The 23,139-nt window shown below is 36.5% G+C and overlaps 1 protein-coding gene across 6 annotated transcripts in view; it reads right to left on the bottom strand.

Annotated features, from left to right (window-relative positions):
• The window catches only part of DIAPH2 (diaphanous related formin 2), a 968,119-nt gene that overhangs the window by 787,714 nt on the left and 157,266 nt on the right, over positions 1–23,139 (bottom strand). The window lies entirely within an intron of this gene.

Below are 23,139 nucleotides of genomic sequence, written 5' to 3'. Positions count from 1 at the left end.
TGGAGCACAAGTAAAAAATTAGTCTTTGCTGTTTAAAGACTGAGGTAAAATTCTGAAGTTAATATTTCAGTGTAACTAGCCTATCTTTACTAACATCACATCTTGAAATCCATTCATCTATAAACACACAGATCTACCTCATTTACTGAAATATCTTCATAATATTCTTTTATGATTCTTTTTTAAAAAATATTTTAACTGAAGGATTATTCATTTATTATACAATGTTTCAGGTGTATTACCATACTCTTTTGCATGAATGAAAATTTAGTTAACTTGACTTACAAGTATTTTGTGAGTATCTGCCCAGTCTTAAATAATGCATTACATGTTTTAGATGATAAAGATCATTTAATTCTCACAGAAAGTCTATGAGGTATAGATTGTATCCTTGTCCACATTTTTACAGGTGAGGAAAATGAAAGACATCAAGATTAAGTTAAAACTGTCCCTGAGGGCCCACAGATAATAAATGGTGAAAGCGTTAGCCGCTTAGTTGTGTATGACTCTTGCGACCCCATGGACTGTAGCCCACGAGGCTCTTCTGTCCATGAAAGGAGAGCCAGAATTTGAAGGCAGCTGACTCAAGACTCAATGCTTTTTGGGGGGCTTGGGGGAGCACCCATGCTGAGGAATATGAAATCTTAGTTCCTAAAGCAGGGATCATACTGATGCCTCCTGCGGTGGAAGTGTGGAGTCGTAACCACTGTAACACTGGAGAATCCCCCCAGAGTCAATGTTTATAATCAACAAGTATATACTGCCTTTCCCTATTTTGAGGAAACAGATAATACAGAAATATGCAAGAAAATATCAAGTACTAATAGCTCAGTTCAGTTCACTCGCTCAGTCGTGTCCAACTCTTTGCGACCCCATGAATCGCAGCACGCCAGGCTTCTCTGTCCATCACCATTTCCCGGAGTTCACTCAGACTCACGTCCATCGAGTCAGTGATGCCATCCAGCCATCTCATCCTGGGTCATCCCCTTCTCCTCCTGCCCCCAATCTCTCCCAGCATCAGAGTCGTTTCCAATGAGTCAACTCTTCGCATGAGGTGGACAAAGTACTGGAGTTTCAGTTTCAGCATCATTCCTTCCAAAGAAATCCCAGGGCTGATCTCCTTCAGAATGGACTGGTTGGATCTCCTTGCAGTCCAAGGAACTCTCAAGAGTCTTCTCCAACACCACAGTTCAAAAGCATCAATTCTTTGGCACTCAGCCTTCTTTGACAATAAGGAGTTCATGATCTGAGCCACAGTCAGCTCCTGGTCTTGTTTTTGTTGACTGTATAGAGCTTCTCCATATTTGGCTGCAAAGAATAAAATCAATCTGATTTCGGTGTTGACCATCTGGTGATGTCCATGTGTAGAGTCTTCTCTTGTGTTGCTGGAAGAGGGTGTTTGCTATGACCAGTGCATTTTCTTGGCAAAACTCTATTAGTCTTTGCCCTGCTTCATTCTGCATTCCAAGGCCAAATCTGCCTGTTACTCCAGGTGTTTCTTGACTTCCTACTTTTGCATTCCAGTCCCCTATAATGAAAAGGACATCTTTTTTGGGTATTAGTTCTAAAAGATCTTGTAGGTCTTCATAAAACCGTTCAACTTCAGTTTCTTCAGTGTTACTAGTTGGGGCATAGACTTGGATAACTGTGATACTGAATGGTTTGCCTTGGAGACGAACAGAGATCATTCTGTCATTTTTGAGACTGCATGCAAGTACTGCATTTTGGATTCTTTTGTTGACCATGATGGCTACTACACTTCTTCTGAGGGATTCCTGCCCGCAGTAGTAGATGTAATGGTCATCTGAGTTAAATTCACCCATTCCAGTCCATTTTAGTTCGCTGATTCCTAGAATGTCGATGTTCACCCTTGCCATCTCTTGTTTGACCACCTCCAATTTGCCTTGATTCATGGACCTGACATTTCAGGTTCCTATGCAATATTGCTCTTTACAGCATCGGACCTTGCTTCTATCACCAGTCACATCCACAACTGGGTACTGTTTTTGCTTTGGCTCCATCCCTTCATTCTTTCTGGAATTATTTCTCCACTGACCTCCAGTAGCATATTGGGCACCTAATGACCTGGGGAGTTCCTCTTTTGGTATCCTATCATTTTGCCTTTTCCTACTGTTCATGGGGTTCTCAAGGCAAGAATACTGAAGTGGCTTGCCATTCCCTTCTCCAGTGGACCACATTCTGTCATAGTAATAGCTACTATGATGAAAATAAAACAGTAATATGATGACGCGTAGGAGCCACTTAATGGGAGGTATTTAGGAAAGGCTTCTTTGAGAAGTCATACTTAAACTGAGACCTAACTGATAAGAAAAGAGTAAGTCATGTAAAAAATCTGGGGAAAAAGCTTTTGAAGTGGAGGGACTAGCTATGCAGAGACCCTAAAGTGGAAATGACTGGCTATATTCAAGAAACAGCAAAGCTAGTATTGTTGGAGCATACTGAGCCAGAGAAAGAGTGATGGCAGGTTATTTTACTCATCCACCCCTGGTGCACACATTGCCTCCAAATTCTTATATACACATCTTTTTATATCTGCATAGGATTAAGAGTAGGATGGGCTTCCCTGAGAGCTCCGTCGGTAAAGAATCTGCCTGCAATGCAGGAGACCTCAGTTCGATTCCTAGGTCTAGAAGATCCCCTGGAGAAGGGATAGGCTACTCACTCCAGTATTATTGGGCTTCCCTTGTGGCTCAGCTGGAAAGAATCCTCCTGCAATGCAGGAGATGTGAGTTAGATCCCTGGGTTGGGAAGACGCCCTGGGCTACCCAATCCATTATTCTGGCCTGGAGAATTCCATGGACTGTATAGTCCATGGGGTCACAAAGAGTCAGACACAACCGAGTGACTTTCACAAGACTAGGATAAATTTCAACGAATTGCTGAGCCAAATTTGGACAGATATTATGAAATTTCCCATTTAATAAAAGATGATAGGGAAAACACTGGTGCCAATAGTAGAAGAAAGTGCTTGTTTACTACACAAGCTCTCACACTATCATCATTATAAGATGTGTTACACCATGCCTAATTTTAATTTGCTATACTTGGTAAAGGTTATTAAACTGCTAGGTTAATCCACATTTATTTAATTCTGTTTGAGGTATCTTTTATATATTTATTGGTTATTTGTATTTATTTAGATGTAAACTTCCTACTTAATAGTTCTGCCATTTTTAAATTAGGATTTTAGTATACCTGCGTTTATTTTGTAAAGTCTTTGTATATTAAGAACATGAGGCCTTTGACACATGTGTTGCAAATACATTTTTCCACTCTTTAATGTAATATTTAACTTTACAATTTTTTTTCAAATCAAAGTTTGGAAATTGAATAACTGATGTCTACTGAGTCAAAATGTCTCTTCCATCACATGGTAAACTCCCATATATACTGAGGTCTATTGCTAGACTCTCTGTAATCCATCTATTTCAAAATCAGAATCAATTTTAGACTCTCTGTAATCCATCTATTTCTAAATCAGAATCAAACAATTTTAATTACTGTGGCTTTAACATTTTTTATTTGGTAGAATTAGTCCTCCTTCACTGCACTTTATTCCAGTTTTTTCCTGGTTATTCTCAAGTATTTATTTCTCTAAATAAAATTTAACACTACATTGTCAATTAAAAAAAAAAGAAAAACCTTTTTGAAATTTGTATTCATACGTCATTGAATATTACTGCTACAACAAACAGGACTTCCATTAATAGCCAGTTAGCTCTTTATTTGTATATAAAAGTGCTATTAACTCTGATTATATTTATCTTATTATCAGGTATTCATATAATGCACAAATAATTTTACATATTACTTTCTAACCTTTATATTCTTTTCTCTTATCTCATTGCGTTAGCTAACACACTGCTCCCTTAGCACCCCAATCTAATAAAAAGGAAAAAAAAGTAAAGGCCTAAACTGTCCTGGTGATTGCGAGCATCCTCTTCTTGCTCCTAATTTAGTGGGAATTCATCAGCATTTTCAATGTGCTTGCCTGTGCTCCTGCTCAGTTGCTTTCAGCTCTTTGCGGCCATCTGGACTGTAGCCCCCTAGGCTTCTCTGTCCATGGGACTCTCCAGGCAGGAATACTGGAGTGGGCCACCATTTCTAATCCAGGGGATCCTCCCAATGCAAGGACTGAACCCATGTCTCTCCAGGCTCCTGCATTGGCAGGTGGATACTTTACCAACTACACCACGTGGGAAGCCCCATTTCAAATATAACATTACACTTTAAACATAACACTGTGTAAACATAACAGTGATATTTGGTTTGAGAGATAGATTTTTATCATGTTAAGGAAGTAACTTTTCCTACTGTATCAAACTTTTTTCAATCATAAAGTATGCTGAATTCTATCAAAGACCTTTGGATAATACATTGGAGACAATAATAGGTTTTTTCCCCTCTATCTAAAAAATCTAAATATAATTCATTCACCTGATTTCATTTATCTACCTATTTATACTCCCCTTCCCCTGCCCCTCAGTACCTCAGCTGGTAAAGAATCCACCTGCAATGCACAAGACCCTGGTTCAATTCCTGGGTCAGGAAGATCTGCTGGAGAAGTGATAGGCTACCCATTCGATTCCTGGGGCCTTCCTGGTGGCTCAGATGTTAAAGTGGCTGTCTACAATGTGGGATACCTGGGTTTGATCCCTAGGTCAGGAAGATTCCCTGGAGAAGGAAATGGCAACCCACTCCAGTGCTCTTGCCTAGAAAAATCCCATGGATGGAAGAGCCTGGTGTCCATGGGGTCGCAAAGAGTCAGACATGACTGAGCGACTTCACTTCAGAGACTTCAAAGTGACTTTCACTTTCACAAATATAAACATATTATTTAGGCACAATTTTCCCTGGCAACAATGTGCTGCCTTTCCACCAAATTATATAAATTTCTATGGTTTGTTTCCTTATTGATATAAGCCACACCAACTTCCCTGGTATAGAAATGGGAATAGAAAGTCTATAGTGTAAAAATGGACTCAAAATTTTATATCATACAAATCAAGATCTCTCAAAATCTTTGTGGATCACCAGTATCCCATGAGATAACAATAAATGCACTGGAATCACCTATGATTTGGAAATGAGTTAACTAAAGTTAATTGGTTTTTCTACTGTGGGACATTTCTGATTATTTACTATGCTAATGTGCACTGTGATTCTTCAGTGGAAGGGGTAAAGTGTACAGCAGGCCAAATTTCCCGAAGTTATTTGGCCAAGACATTTCCCTCATCCACGTACAAGTACCAAGTTAGTAGGCACTGGCATTGAAACATACACACTGGGAGAGCCAGCTAGCCCATCTGGCTGCTCTTACCTGCTGCTGATAACCAAGATGTCTGCCAAACCAAGAAGCCTCTGTCCAGCAAGTGAAGGGTGAGGCTGACCCACTGAGAGAAGAAGAGATGAAAAAAGGGACAAAATCCTAGTACCATGCTCATCTCATAACGGTCTCAAGCTTCACTCTTTTTGTACTAGTCCCATGCACACAGGCTACCAGGAGAAAACAGCAGTGTGTATGCAAGGTCAAAATTGTTCCCATAATAATACTAAGACATTATGTGACTTCTTCACTCACATTCTCTCACAAATCTATCAAAGCAAATGGAGTGTGTGCCTGTGTATTCTTATATTTTTTAATTTTCTCAACTTTAATACTAATCAGAAAATAGCAATAGGTATAACCTACATTATAAAAGTTCTTTGGGGTCCACAATACCAGTGTAAAGGGGCTCTATAACCAAAAAGTCTGAAAGGCATTATAACTTAATGGTCTAAGTGGGCCTTATCCCTCTAACACAATTGGTCTTGCTATCTCTTGAATAGTAGTCCTCCAGATCTTCTGAGGTGTTAATTCTGTTTTTAATCTAACATGCTTTCTTCACTTGAATTACAATTTAATATATATACAATACTGTTTTCTTTGCACGAGTCACCTTAATTCTGCCAATTTGCCATTCAGGGAATCCTCTTCAAGCCCTTGGTTTGCTTTTTCTCTTTGAGTCTTTAGTTGATATTTTCTTTATAATAAGAAATTAAGCTCTTTTCAAAAGTGTTATATAGATAATAGATATAACACTTGAAATATTAGCATAATTAATTAAAATTATGAATTAATACAGCTTTCAGTAATTTATATAAATTAACTATTACCTAGTTTTATGTTCTAAGAATACTTTAATGGATCATCCTCGACTTTATATCAATATTTAACCAAGAAAATATGTCCAAGTAATGTGTTTTATGAAATAACCTAAACTTATACTACTTGTCACCTCATTAAAAATAATTCTATTTCTAATGTCTAGTTAATAATTTCCCCCAATAAATTCAAACATTAACTCTTTCGCACAGTTAGCTCAACGACTCTGCTACTAGTTATGTAGCTCTATACCTAGCTATACAAAACCTTGGGTAAGTTACCTCCCCTTCCCTTTCCCACTTTCAAAACGCACTGTACTAAAAGAACTCTTCTAGTTCCAACCATTTCTGACTTCACACACATGCATGGTCCATACCATTTAGCTGGGTCAGCACCACAGTTCCTGCCCAAGGCAAAGTGTACACATATTCAACCTAATGACAGTATATGATTCTCAGAGATAATGTGAATTGGCGATAATCCAGGCATAAGTAACTGATAGTAAGGTGTGTCTTTCTATGTTACTGTAATTCTAATTATTATTTACTTTTCATCATTGAGGAATGATGGAGGGATAGCACAGATGTGGTTGACGAGGTGAAGAGTGATGTCACAGTGACAAAGAGCACAGAGAAAAAGCAGAGGGGAGGCTAGCATGGGTAATAAGGAAAACTGATGGAGTCTATATTAGATATATTAAGTATAAAAGGTACCAAGAGAACACTAATATAGCATAAAGTAATCATCATTATGGGCTAGTTACTACAACAAGTTCTCTATAACAAGAAAAATGACAAAAGAAATTTGATCTAAGAGAATAATATAGGTATCTAGATTTCTAGTAGACCTGCTTACAGAGCAAGAAATAGTTCTTATTTCCAGTATTTTAACTTACCATAATTTTCTACTCATATAAACAGAGCCAATTAAAAAACTCCACTGAAAAATCTCCATGAAGATACACATAGTACCATTGTGTAACTGATATTTTTCCCTCTCTGTTCATACTGTTTTATTTTTATTTATTCATTGTTTTTTTTCTTTTCCATCATGGTTTATGATAAGATATTGGATATAGTTCCCTGTGCTATACAGTAGGGTCTTGTTGTTTATCCACCCTATATACACATTTTTGCATCTGCCAGTCCCAAATTCCCAATCCATACCTCCCTTATCCCACCTCCCCCTTGGCAACCACAAGTCTGTTCTCTATATAACTGACAGTATTCTTTTGCAAAATAGTTTTTTTTTTTAAAGAAAGAAAGAAAATAAATGTCGTTCAAACAATTTACATAAAAATTTTGAAGTTTTTCAAAATGAAAATTTCATCTGATGAGAAAAGTATCTGACACTTAGTGACATGTAAACAACCACTTTCTAAAGGAATACATTTCTCTCTTTGACAGATATACCTAAGCAAAGCAACTGTCTTTGCTAACATGCATTTGCTAATATGCAGCATAGATTTGTAAATATGTGGTGAATGTTCCATTTAAACCTTTACGTAAATAATCAGGGGATAAAATCATATGGTCCATGGACCCAACTGTTTACATAAGCAAACTGACGTTTTCTTAAATAGCTCATGAAATTGGTCTTTTGAGAAAATCAAAAACACTGTGAGGGAAAAGCATCCCAATAAACATCTGTAGGTAAATTAACAAGTATATTTGTCCCTTACAACGATGCATAATGTTATCATCTCTTTCTGAATACATTAACTAAAACTGAAATTGTGAAGCATTTCTTTTTTAAGATCTTATTGCCATGAGTGTGGACAGTGGGACTTCTACTTGTAATACAGAGAGCAGATGGGAAGATGTTACCAACTATCAGACTTGTTTTTATTTTACTTTTCACATCTGTACCAGAGCATTTCAGTCCCAATAAGCTGATAATTTAAGAATATACAATTTCCCCCATGTGTGCTCTTCAAATCTGGATGTCTGGTGCTCAGTTAAATTTCATCTATTTGCAATTTTTTTCCCTTACAAGGCATTATTTTTAGCTTCCCAGTCTACTAACAAAACAAAAAACCTAGCTACAAATCTATTTCTAAATGTTAACTCCCATTAAATCCACTATCATTATAGTCCCACCAAATATAAAACCCCCTAAATGTGGTAAAAAATAATTACTAATATGATGCCTTGTCTAAAGGTAAAATCCAGACATGACCCAGTCACAGTTTGGAAGGAAAGGTGGACATATTTATGTATCTATTTGCTTGTTTTCCCTTAGTCAAATCAATAGGACATACAACGTACTTGTTGTTTATAATATATTAAAAAAAGATAGGTAAAAGAGTTGCTGTTGGTACCTTTATCTTCTGCCTTCACATCATGAAAAAAAATAGAAAAAATATAGTTTCATCCTTTATAAACAGAATGAAATTTAAATAATATTTCTTCTTCCTGAACTGAGCTGATAAACAAGGCAGAAACAAAGAGTTTATTAATTCTATCAGTGAATGCTACACTGTGAACACTGAGAATAAACATAATGTAGTCCAACTTCTTCTTCATCAGTTTTTCCCTTTGTCTCTTCCCAAACTAAGACAGAATCATTGCTGGAAATTTGGAAAATAAAGTAAACATAAAAGAAGAGAATAAAAATCACCACCTTTTCTCATTTAGCAAGATCTGCTATTAATATTTTAGCACATAATTTTGGTTTTTATTTTCCTGTGTACAATATTGTGTTAAACAAAACTGAGACCATACTATATGTTGTATTTCACATCCTGTTTTTACCACTTAATATATCATGAATATATTTTCACATATTTATATAGAAGATTAGTTTTAATTATCATTTAAATAACAAACTTTATTACTGGGCATCTATGCTCTAATTTTTCACCATTAGAGATAATGCTGAAGTGAACATCCACGTACAGATATCTTCTTTATACATCTGTTTCATTAGGACATTCCTCTAGAATTAGAACTGCTGGATGTCAGTATAAACATTTTCATCGCTTATGTTTCATTCTGTTAAACTGCCTTCTAGAAGGGCTATACTATTTTATAAATCAACCATCAAGAAATGAGAGTGCATGCTTCTCAGCACCCTCACTGATCAGATAATTATTTCATATATTTTTTGTCTATTAAATTGCACCATTCTTTTAATAGGCATTTATTTTACTATTAGGAAGGCTGAACATATATACACACAATGCACATTCATACATGCCCATACACACCCACATAAGCCCACCCCTACATACCATACATACCACATACATCATATATATAACTTACACTATGTCAATATCATGTTCATTACCTTTGCTTATATTTGTTAAGATACTTATTTTTCTTTTTGCTGAGAAAGAACCACATATAAAACTATTAATCCATTATTAAATTTTTTTTCTTATATGATAGGATACATGTTTCAATGCCATTCTCCCAAATCATCCCACCCTCTCCCTCCATTATTAAAATTTTATAAAGTTGTTCCAAACTCATGATTTACATTTTAATTATGCATACTGTTTTCTTGACTTACAATATTTCCTAATTTGTGTATAGTCAAAGTCTTTTCTTACGTCTTCTATATCATTATCCTAACTCTTTAGTGTTCTGAATTTTACTTTGATGTATGGTGTGATATAGGGTATCAATTTATATTTCCCCTGCAATAATTTATCAATTGCTCTAGCAACAATTTTCTCCTACTGATTTAAAGTCCCTAACATAATTCTTAAATTAGAAAAACTTAGTTGCCATAATTCTTCCCCTATCTAATACACTCCATCCTAAGAAATGTAGCAGTTCCAACAATTGTGAATATCAGCTACCAAAAATTTAAATAATATGTGCTCAAGGTCATTAAAACTACCCTTGATTTAACACTCTCCCTTTCATTCAAACAATACTAGGGCACCATTCACATATTCAAGTTCCCTTTAATTTCATGCACAATACAATAGCAAGCCAGTGGGTACTGAGAAGGTAGGAAAGAGAAGAACACAATATTCAGGAAACCAAACACAACACTCCTTTGTTTTAAAGTTGTATCATTATATAATAATTATTTTAATATTCATGAAATTGACAATACAAAGTAGATTTTAATGTGAATTTGATACTTCCTTACACTCAGAAAAGATCATTGTTCATTAGATTTCACTGCAGTATACAATCTATATGTAACCTATGAAAGAGTAGTATAGAAACTTTCAAATAGTCAAGACAAAAACAAAAACTCAACCTAGCAAGACTGTCTTTGATGTTTTAAAAGTAGCCAAAACAATGTATTCTACAGGAAAATCTAAAGCAGACATATAGAATTTTGCCTGTTGTGAGCCTTGTATGTAGGAGACTTATGTTACTATGTCTTATGTATAGAAATGGATTACACAGCTTCAGAAAAAGAGTTCAATGCATTTTTGAAGTGTTTCCAAAGTGAAAATAACTTTCTTAAGTGCTAAAAGTCAGACTAAATACCTGTATTAGTGACAAACTATCAGTTACATTCAGTCTCTTACTTTCAAAGGGAATAAAAGCGGTATAATGGAACCAGATAAAAACCCCAGTCTTAGAGTTATGGGAGGGTGATTGATGCTAGATTTAAGATTGAAAACTTGCACTTTGACCAAAAGGTAACTTAAAAGAACAAATAATCCTATTTTAAAAGCTATTGGTATATGCTTTCGAGAATTGCCTTTAATTCCTTCTTTTTTTCACAAATTCAAAATTGTTCCATGTCTGATGCAATCCCCTGGGAGATGTAGACAGGACCATCACCTACCCAGCCAGCAAGTTCAAAAGTTCTCTTCTCCTGCCCCCACTGCCCTAGGTCAAGGCCTGTCACAGCTCCCTCTGTGTGCACATATGCAAGGAAGTCAATGATTGAAATCTAGAGTAAAGCACAAAGTCAGTGGGTTCTGCTGTTTAGTCAAAAGGGAGAAACAGCCAAGGAAAATACAAAACAAGTCAAAATGAAAGATCGGAACATGAGTCTGCCTGTGTTCACTAAGTGCAACCTAAATTATCATGACTTCCTTCTGGCTTAAAGCAGCTGGCGAGTTCTCAGGATTACTCAGGAAGCGATTTTAAAGACAAAAAGCAGTTTCACTCAGTTGGTATACATAAACAGCTCTACTTGATCTGGCCCCTGCCTGCTGTGTGCTCTCTTCCCCTATCCCTTGGCCCTCACACTACTTCAAATCCAAACTGCCTTTCTTCCTGTTTTTCCACCATGCCAAGTTTTTTCCACCATACCAAGTTCTTTCCAACATGAAGCCTTTTTTTTTTTTTTTTAGCTGCTCCCTTAGCCTGGAAGACCATTCTGCTTGATCATTTCATACCTGGCTTCTTCGTATCATTCAGGATTCTAGTTACATATCACTACTTTAGAAAAGCCTTCTTTGATTATCAAGTTAAAAGACACACTCTGGGGGTTTGGGGTTTTTTGAGTACAAACAACACATTCTCTTTTCTTGGCCCTGCAATAAACCTTTCTCTGCTCCCCCTGCCAAAAGATTCACTCTGTCACTATCATACCTCTCCACTCTGGCTCCATACCATCTCTGACTGTCTTGTTTTCTTAATCAATTACAGTAATTCTCCTACAAAGGAACCTTCAAGCTGAGAACGTGCAAAGATGCGCAGCTATGTCCACCTGTCCAGTCGTGTCAGTTAGTTCACGTGTCTGGCATATACTGTCACGTGCATGCATCCTCTACAAGTGACTGTGCTTTCTTGTACCTTTCTGCACACTACTGTGGAGAGCACAGCAGTATAGCACCTTTATTTCAAGCTAGATCTGCAAGAGGACGACTTCATTGAGCTCCTTGCTGTGCAACATGAGAAGCTTACTAGAGAAGAATTGATGGAACTGGAAGCCCAGGGAAACAGCCAAGAGAGACAAGAGGAAGAAGTAACGGAGGAACTGAAGAGATTCCTAACACAGGAAATGGCAGGGGGATTTTCTCTATTTGAGGAGGCACTGTTAGTTTTGAGGCATAGGACATGAATGGAGAATGGCACAGGAAGCTTGCAGCGGCCATTCAGAATGTAGTCCACTGCTATCGTGTCAGCTCTGATGAGAAAAAGAGGGCTACTACCCACACATCACTGGATCATTTTTTTCAAGAGGGCAGGTAGAATTGAATCCAGCAAGAAGCCAGCACCTGTGCCATCTCCCACTGTCGAAACTTCAGCTCTACCATCTCCCACCCCCTCACCATCCTCCAGTGATAACTCTTCGTGCCTATGCATTTGATGCCAGCCCCTGTATGCCAGCTATTGTACGATACTACTGTACCTTTCAAGGTACTATAAGATGAAAAATGTTTTCTTTATTTTTGTGTTTGTTTTTATGTATTATTTGTGTGAAAAGTATTATAACTCTATTACAGTCCAGTACTATACAGCCGATTATGTTAGCTGGGTACAGCTAACTTTGTTGGTCTTATGAACAAACTGGACTTAATGGTGCACTCTAGGAATGGAAATTGTTCCTATGTAGGGGACTTACTGTATTTGTTCATTTGGTCAGTATTCTTTACTGCAAGCTCTAAGAGGGCAGGGATTTTTGTTCCTTTTGTTCAATACTCTATCCTCAGCACCTAGAATACAGTCATATTCTACATGTCCAACAGATATTATTTTCAGCAAATATATTTCACTGATTTACATTTTTGTTTTCAAAACCTTTAAAACCTATAAGGATCCTGATTACTTCTAAGAACAGATTAGATTTCAATGAGTATGTTTTCAACTATGTCTAGGTTGAAAAATAAACCTGCTCCCAGAATATCTTAGGACTAACGAACTATGTTCCTAATCAGCTTTCTCTCAACGATATTCCTCTAATACAATGAGGTTAGGCAAGAGTTAATGCCTCTGCCTCCAGCTGGATCTGGCCTATTTGTCTCTTTTATTGCCACAGCAAACAAGCCAATGGTTTTCAACCAGGAAATGAAGCAATTTTGGTGTATGTGAGGAGAAGGCATGAAGAGATAATCTTCCCCATCAATCACCTCAATAATTTAGAGCTTATTCAACTGGTACTGACGTTTAGTGCAAATAAAATGTAAGTTCTTTGAGGGAAGGAACTTTTTGTCTCTTTGATTCACTGTTGTATCTCCATGCACTGCTCAGTGCATAGCAGGCATCCAATAAATGTTTCTTAAATAAATCAATGAATAAAAGCGTAAATGAATGATTATACAACAAGTTCCAAATACTGACTTAGAAATAAAGATAGTTAAATTGCACAGGTTTATTCCGCTTCTGAAGCTATATGGAGAAATACAAACTAAAATTATATTTTATATTCCTGCTTCTAAGGAATTCTATACCATGTGCTATTGATCAAAAGGTAATTGAGCAAGAAGGAGCTTATAGACAGTTTAGAAAACTTATCACTGATAGTAGAAATGTCTCTAATGTTAAAATGACTCAAATATCAAATGCCCTAAAAAAAAATGGCCAGCCTAGGTATTGATCACTTACATGAATTTTGTAAAAATTTTGAACAGTTGTAAATCATTGATGTTTATTTATGCCTTGTGATGTTCTTATGGAATCTGAAATGTCTTGCATGCTTAAGAAAACAATTAAAAGTAGAAAACAAGAATAGGGAAAAATGTAAATCAGAACACGTCAAGATTAAGAAAAATGTTATGGCAAAGATTTAACTGCATTTCCTGGTGGACCAAAAAAAAAATATACAATCAATTACTTTTAAAGAAAGCAAAGGTTTTTCTAGCATTTAGACTCGAAAAAAAAATGGTTCATGTTGGTTTTCATAAAACCAACCCAATGATATAGTGAATCATGTCTGCAATAGCATTACTATATTAAAAGTAGTAACAGATTCTTAGAAGATTAGTTCTCATAACGTTTCTCAGTATAATCTAAAAACAAACAAAATATCAGTAAAAAGTGATTCTGGGATACAGAGGATAAACAAGAAAATGGATCCAAGTACATAAGTCTCTGATGGGTCTGGATTGATCCAGAGTTATATATAGTATATAGAAAACTGATTTCATCTTGCATACCCCATTGATTTGTAGTCAATGTCTTCCATGGTAAATTGCCTGTAGTACTGTGTTAAGAATAATTAATAATCATAATCATAAATTTTTTAGGCTTTACAAGGCATAGAATCTCTGTAGTAACTACTTATTGTCACTGTAGCATGAAAACCATCACAGAAAATATGCAAAGAAATGGACAAACTTTTAGGGTCCAATAAAACTTTTATTTAGAAAAGCAAGTGGCAGGCCACATTTGGCCCATTGTCCATAATTTGCTGATCCTTAATTTAGAAGGATAGATGGACTACTATTCCTTCAAATAGGCTCCCAGAAATGTAATTTTTCTTGCTAGGGCTTTTGATAAATTTTGGATACTTGGCAGATTAAAATTACATCCTATTTCCAGAGCCCATACTTCATATTTTCTAGGCTGCTGATTAAGGGCAAATACATTTTTGAAAGGCTAAATAAGCAAATAACAAGACTGACATTTTAAATTACTAATAAATATCAAAACTAAGTTTAATTTCTACCAGCACTATACAGTAGAAATTTCTATGATGATAAAGTTTTATTCTATCCTTTTTCCTGTCTGATAGTAGATCTGATTCTAACAGCTTATGGCTACCAATAGTAGAAATATGGCTAATATAATGAAGAACTAAAAATCTAACTTTAATATAAATTAATTTAAATTTAGAACGGGCATCCCTGATGGCTCATATGACAAAGAACCTTTCTGCAATGCAGAACACCCAGGTTCGTTCCCTGGATTGGGAAGACTCCCTGAAGAAGGGAATAGCTACCCACTTCAGTATTCTTGCTGAGAGAATTCCATGGACAGAGGAGCCTGGCAGGCTACAGTCCATGGGGTGACATAGAGTCATACACAACCAAGTGACTAACACTTTCACTTTAGATTCCCAGGTGGCGCTAGTGGTAAAGAATCCACCCGCCAGTGCAGAGATTCTATAGACACAAGATTGATTTAAATTTAAATTTAAATAGCAATATATGAATCATGGCTATTAAATACACCACTCAGCATTTACCTAGCTTTAGACAATAAAAAAAGAGTGCCTTGACTCAAAATGTTAGCAGATATTATTCCCTTTATTCCAAAAGGGGTTCCTTGGTAATACAGTTTTAAGAAATACTGGGTTTTTTTAAAGTTAATGTATGGCAAAACCAATACAATACTGTAAAGTAAAAACATAAAATAAAATCTGAAAAAAACCTAAAGTTAAACAACCGACTTCTTATAGTTTTTAATACACAAGCACACTTCACTAATTTTCAAGAATGGAATATGGTATTTAAATTTCCTTTGTTACAAAAATAGCCCCAAATATGTCAAAAGGTAATGTTTTTGTTTGTATTTAAATATGGTATATTTATCTGATGATTTGGAAATTCACAATAATAAATTGTAAAAGCACCATTATTCTCTGTCTTCAATTAATTTCCTATCACTTAACACAATGATGAAAAAGAAAGCCATATAAGGGAATAATGTTAGCAAAATGGTAGACTATGAAACCTCAGACTCCTCTTCCTCCAACAGAGACATTGATTCAACAATATCTAGACCAATTTTCTTTATTAGAAATCAAGAAACCAGTTAAAAGGCTCCTGTACCTCAGGTGAGTGCAAAACAAGCTGCATCAAAGCCAATAGGAAAATATGTGGCCCCCTCTTGCCATTGCATGGTTGCCCCCCACCAGTCATGCACAGAGCTCTGCAGTTTGGAGGAGATGCCCAGCTCCTGGCTTCTCCCTGGGGAGGGTAAGAGAAGACGGGACCATATATCCAATGTTCTGACTTTTTGGGTGACACTGCCCAAGAGAGTGGGGCCTGACTTGGAGAACTGCTGAGACTTGGCATCCTCTAGGTATCTAGAGGCAACTGAGAACAAAAGAGAGCTCAGTGACATGTTACTCTTTCTGAGGACTCATGGAACAGCCGACAGATATGAGAGGGAGCAAAAGATTACAAGTTCCTGAAGAAGAAAAAAAAAAGTCCCTCTATTAAAGATCTACATACACAAGCCCAAAAATTACATTTCTAGAAAAAAGGTTGAGAGGCTCCCAGAATCTCTAGCAAGGCTGATTGGTGAAAGCCTTTCCCAGTTTCTAAAGACTTGGCGACTTGGCTCCTTATTCAGATGCACAAATAACAACATAAAGCTCAGTGAATAAACAAACATATACACAAACCAAGGACAAATGGCCCAAAGGAACAAACATCTACAGAAACTGACACTTAAAAAAAAGAAGTATATGAATTTACTGATAAAGAATTCAAAACAGTTATCAAAAAATGCTCAACGCATTCAGAAACATGATGCATGACCACAATCAGAATTTCAACAAAGAAACAGAAGATATAAAACAAAACCAAACAGAAGTTTGGGACCTGAAGAATGCAATGCTGTTGTTTAGTCGCTAAGCCATGTCCAGCTCTTTGGCAGCCCCATGAATTATAGCCCCACACGCTCCTCTGTCCATGGGATTTCTCATGCTAGAATACTGGAGTGAGTTGCCTTTCCTTCTCCAGGGGATCTTCCCAACCCAAGGATCAAACCCACATCTCCTACATGTGCAAGCAGATTCTTTACCACTGAGCTAGCAGGGAAGCCTGAAGAACACAGTAGTTGAACTGAAAAATTCATTGCAGGTGTCCTACAAAGTTGTTGATCAAGCAAAAGAAAGAAAAGCATATTCAAAGACAAGTCATTTGAAATTACCCAATTAAAGAAGCAAAAAGAAAAAGCAATGAAAAAGAGTGAAGAAAGCCTAAGGGAGTTAAGGGATATAAAGGAGAAGACTAATATATGTATCAAAGCAGTCCCAAGGGATAAGAGAGGAGGAAAGGGCAGAAACTGAAAGAAATATCAGCACCTTTCCATCAGTTCACTTCCCTCTTGCCACCCAAGTATTTGTAAATGATATGACTAATAAGGGATTACTATCCAACATATATAAACAGCTCATAAACTTAACATCAAAAAAAGCAAAAAGCTGATTTTAAAATGGGCAGAAGAACTGAATAGACATTTTTCCAAAGAAGAAATGCATAAGGCCAACAGGCACATGAAAAGATGCTCAGCACTGCTAATCATCAGGGAAAGGTAATCAAAACCACAATGAAGGAGAGAGAGAGATGGAGATCTTGTTTACATCTAATACCAATGGAGCACTAGGCAAAATCACCACAGAATGTCAGGAAACAACATTTGTGGTTCAGTGTCCCAAAACGTAGGGGTTCCCAGGTAGCTCGGTGGTAAAGAATCTGCCCACCAATGCAGAAGACGTGGGTTCAATTCTTGGGTCAGGAAGATCCTCTGTAGGAGGAAACGGCAACCCACTTCAGTATCCTTGGCTGGAGAATCCCGTGGACAGAGGGGCCTCTCAGGCTACAATCCATGGGGTCACAAAGAATTGGATAGGACTGATCAGGCATGCATGTCCAATAACTTAACAATTTACTACATTATTTTATATAACAATCAATGAAATATGTACAAGCCATTAATAACATCTTTACCAAGCATATCTTCAAACACTTTTAAAACACATAAATACATGATACTGTTCAGTGTAGTATAAGAAGCCACTTTTAAATGACAAAAGAAGATAAAATGAAGATTCCTGGCAACCTGTAATTTAAAACAATCAACAGAAGGAAATTTAAAAGGAAACAGTAAGACATTTTTAAATTGTGATATCCTTAAAAAGTCACGAAAACACACTGTAGGCTAATCTTAGAGTCCAATGGTAATGATAATTTTCTAGTGTTATCTGGATTTCCACTAAAGGATTTTTTCCTCATTGTGGTATTTAAAATGCATTTCTATGAACATTTCTGACACAGTAGTAGTTGAAAAAATCTACACTATTGCTTTCTGTGCTAGCCTTCCTTTGTTGAATAAATGGCTTAATAAAAATGTTTAGAGTAGGAAACTGTTCATGTTGAAAATGTGAAATGTCTTCTTTAATGGACAATTAAGCATTATCACATCTATGTGAAGTGGATACATTTTTTATTGTAAACTTTTAAGCAAGATTTAAACCAGCCTTCCAGATACATTCAAAATAGGAGGTTGGATAAGGAAAGAATACACATTATTATTTTTTTCCTAATAGAAAACCTCTTGTCACTATAACTACAGAACAATGATTAGTCTTTAGAGTAATACAGGTACTGGCACAATTGATAGCATTTTGTAAATTTTATAATTTTATTCTTTATTCCATATCCACACCTCCTCTGAGTTACCAATCAATGCTGGGTGGGATTTCTGCCTATCTCTTGAATATTTGTTAAATCAGCCCCATTATGAAGATAGGAGGGAGTGAGAAGAATGGCACCTTTATTAAAGAATCTAGGAATGAGATACATGTCATACAAAAGGTGAAGAAATTAAATCTTCCCAATTGAGAGTAGGCAAAAAAAATAAAAAATAAACAATTTTTAAACCAGTCATGCTTGGAGATAGGTTATTTTTAATTTATGTGAAACGCAGACTTCAAAAAGGACTCACACGTTTTTAAGGCTCACAAGGAGATTTCGTCATTTGTCTATAACAGCAAATCTTGTATGTGGTGGACAGTAGATGTAGGAGTGCCCTCCTTTCCAATCTGAGCTTCGTTGACCGGATTCCCTCTAAGTGTCCTTTCTGTGCTAATATGCTTCTCAGCAGGAAAGCTCATGGACTATAAAGACGTTAGCTCCATAGCAAGTTTTAGGAATTCCTGATACCCTTTTTCCTTTGCCTAGCATCTCTGATACCTATTTAGAACTTTTTTCTTAGCCAAGATGCTGTTCCTGGGTTCCAGACTCGGTCTCAATTTCCTAGACTATTAATTATTCCTTTTCAATACTGAAACCTAGGTGCCCAAATCAATGACATTTACCTATGTTTCCTGCCTTAATTAAAGTTGTCCACGGACCCAGCTGGATTATTGACCTGGTTCCTCCACTAATGAGTCCTGGAAATCTATACTTCTCCTTACTTGTTGCAAGAATTAAATATATACAATCAGCTAATGAAATATACATTTAATATTTAATGTTAAAATGGCAATTTCAGTTTAACAGAAACCAGAAGCCAGAAAAAGCCAGGAAACTAAGCAAAAGTACATTGGATCATATATAGTTTGAACCTATAAAATATAATAGACAAAGGAGGCAAGAATATACGATGGAGTAAAGACAATCTCTTTAACAAGTGATGCTGGGAAAACTGGTCAACCACTTGTAAAAGAATGAAACTAGATCACTTTCTAACACCACACACAAAGATAAACTCAAAATGGATTAAAGATCTAAATGTAAGACCAGAAACTGTAAAACTCCTAGAGGAGAACATAGGCAAAACACTCTCCGACATAAACCACAGCAGGATCCTCTATGATCCACCTCCCAGAATTCTGGAAATAAAAGCAAAAATAAATAAATGGGACCTAATTAAAATTAAAAGCTTCTGCACAACAAAGGAAAATATAAGCAAAGTGAAAAGACAGCCTTCAGAATGGGAGAAAATAATAGCAAATGAAGCAACTGACAAACAACTATTCTCAAAAATATACAAGCAACTTCTGCAGCTCAATTCCAGAAAAATAAACGACCCAATCAAAAAATGGGCCAAAGAACTAAATAGACATTTCTCCAAAGAAGATATACGGATGGCTGACAAACACATGAAAAGATGCTCAACATCACTCATTATTAGAGAAATGCAAATCAAAACCACAATGAGGTACCACTTCACACCAGTCAGAATGTCTGCGATTCAAAAATCTGCAAGCAATAAATGCTGGAGAGGGTGTGGAGAAAAGGGAACCCTCTTACACTGTTGGTGGGAATGCAAACTAGTACAGCCACTATGGAGAACAGTGTGGAGATTCCTTAAAAAATTGGAAATAGAACTGACTTATGACCCAGCAATCCCACTGCTCGGCATACACACCGAGGAAACCAGAATTGAAAGAGACACATGTACCCCAATGTTCATCGCAGCACTGTTTACAATAGCCAGGACATGGAAGCAACCTAGATGTCCATCAGCAGATGAATGGATAAGAAAACTGTGGTGCATATACACAATGGAGTATTACTCAGCCGTTAAAAAGAATACATTTGAATCAGTTCTGATGAGATGGATGAAACTGGAGCCGATTATACAGAGTGAAGTAAGCCAGAAAGAAAAACACCAATACAGTATACTAACACATATATATGGAATTTAGAAAGATGGCAATGATGACCCTGTATGCAGGACAGCAAAAAAGACACAGATGTGTATAGCGGACGTTTAGACTCAGAGGGAGAGGGAGAGGGTGAGATGATTTGGGAGAATGGCATTGAAACATATATAATATCATGTAAGAATCGAATTGCCAGTCTATGTCCGATGCAGGATACGGCATGCTTGGGGCTGGTACACGGGGATGACCCAGAGAGATGTTGTGGGGAGGGGGGTGGGAGGGGGGGTTCATGTTTGGGAACGCATGTACACCCATGGTGGATTCATGTCAATGTATGGCAAAACCAATACAGAATTGTAAAGTAAAATAAAAAAAAAAAAGAAAAAGAAAAAAAGAAAAATAAATAAATAAAATATAATAGCTAATCTTCAATTTTTTTAAATTATAAGCCCTGTTTGTTTTCATTTGAATATGAGTGATGTGTCGCCATATTGGAAAACCGAAGATTTATTTGTAAAATTACATAAAAGTAGAAGGAAAATTCCCCAAACAGAGTCTAGAATTCTGAATACTGAGTTGGAAGGTTGAGGTTTCTGTGCAGAATAATCATCAAACATCCTATAAAACGACATCTGTATTTATTCCAATAATACTTAGCAGTAACAAAACAACCTAAGAGCTCTCTTTTCAAAGTTCACTTTCTAGATATTCCAGGTTTCTCAATTACAGTGAAAGTGAATAATGGGAAAGTCAGCAACCAGAGCAAATGCAATGTACTGGAATATGTTATTTCCTATACTGTGTGATTTGAGGACTTCTTTTAGGTCTTATCTGTCTCCACCTTTACCAGAAATACAGCATTATTCTGCTCAGCAGATAATAACATGGGAAGAATTATTTCCAAACAATCACTGTTACCACAATGGCTTCACATTACCTAGGCGTTTCCACTGAACTTTTTCGCATTCCTTCTCATTGGATTTTGAGATTGGAAAATCTGCATTCAGGCTAGGTGAAGGGTCTGAGGTGATGTCCCAATCTAAGTCAATTTCATCAGGTACTGAAATATTACAGTGACATACCCCACCCTCAGTGATGACTGGGCAGCATGGAACCCCACAGAGCGCACTGCCAGGAAAACAAACTCCAGGCAGAACACTTCCCCAGAACAAGCTCCGTTTTGTTTTCCCTAGCATGGTTCCCTTACGTTATCAAAGGCAGAAAATGTCACTGCATCATGTTCTACTTTAGTTTTGATCTAGTAAATAATTTAGGCACTGAATCCTTTCAGGAACGAAGTGAGATATAAATTAACATGATACCAGGTATTTGTTTGGCTCACTCCCTTGCCTTGATTCTGTCTTTGCTCAAATATCAATCACTACAAGGCCTATCCTGACCATCCTATTTCGGATTGTAAACTTCATCCCTGGAACTCTCTACCCTGCTCTATTTCAGTTCTTTTCACCATAGCATTTATACCTGGGATTTATCCATCTATCTATGTGTATATATACATGCATGTGTATGTACATGAACATACATACATGTGTGTATTTCATTTCCTCTTTGTAATGTCTTCATAAGCTGGTACAATAATGTCTGGATCATAGTAGGCACCCAAATATATGTCATTTCACTGAGGTTAGTTTGCCAGCTATACCCTACACCTTGGCAGTATATCAAGGATATAAAAGAATTTCAATGACTCTCCTCATTCCCTACGAAATTAAGGGCTTCTACATTTGGAAATGACACTCTGATGAACTATACACTTTTCACAAAAGTTTTAAACTAACTCCATTTCAATTCAGAGAGTATTAATGCCTCACTGGAAGGTGCTTCTTAACCACCCAGAAGCAATTCCTTTTTCAAGATGATAGTTGTCACTTATTTATGCTGAATAAATTATTTTTAAATTTTAGCATATAACTTTATTTTTGGAACACTAGAAAGAACTGAACTATGATCATTGTTCAGTTAGAGTGATTTAGCACTACTCTTATACTATTTTCCAAAATTAACTTGCCTAAATATCCCAAATGATGACTGTAAAATGAACTATATTTGGTGAACAAATATTAAAATTCATAAAATTTCATATTATTTTGAATATAGTTATAAACTTCTTTCCTAATATGAGTTTTATAAAATATGTCATCCTTCCCTTTCCTCTCATTTAACCAACAAAAAAAGTATTCTATTCCTTTCTACTTATCAAAGCTTAATAAAACACTTCTATCTCCTGTGGGTTTGTTAAATGGGGCAAGGAGGAGGTTGGGACTTTGGGGGAATGAAGAGATGAGAAAATAAATGTGAATATTATGAGTTTCACTTCAGATATTTAAATTTGAGATGAGATGAAATAATCATATCTTCTAGGTATATGGAAATCTAAGACCAGAAGGCAGCTAAGAAGTCTGGATCAAAGATGTAAACTGACGAGCATACACATAAAGATGATAATATGAACTCATCACAGCAGGCAAATTTCAACAGGAGAACAAAGGCCTTGAACAAAAACTCAGAAACTAGGCAAAATGATTTAGGCAGGAAGCTAGGAAATAGGAGCCGGGTGTGGAAAGGTAGAAAGCACCAGAGATTCAAGAAAGAATGGACAGTGGTTGGTGCTAAGGTGCACACTCACTCAGTCAGATCCAACTCTTGGCAACCCTAACCCTAACCCTAAGGACTATAGCCCATCAGACTCCTCCATCCATGGGATTCTCCAGGCAAGAATACTGGAGTGGGTTGCTATTTCC

Source organism: Oryx dammah, unplaced genomic scaffold (assembly GCF_014754425.2).
Source record: "Oryx dammah isolate SB20612 unplaced genomic scaffold, SCBI_Odam_1.1 HiC_scaffold_23, whole genome shotgun sequence".
In the NCBI taxonomy this organism is placed as follows: Eukaryota; Metazoa; Chordata; class Mammalia; order Artiodactyla; family Bovidae; genus Oryx; species Oryx dammah.
The sequence above is the reverse complement of the archived record's forward strand: the minus strand, read 5'-3'. Positions and strand labels throughout refer to the sequence as shown.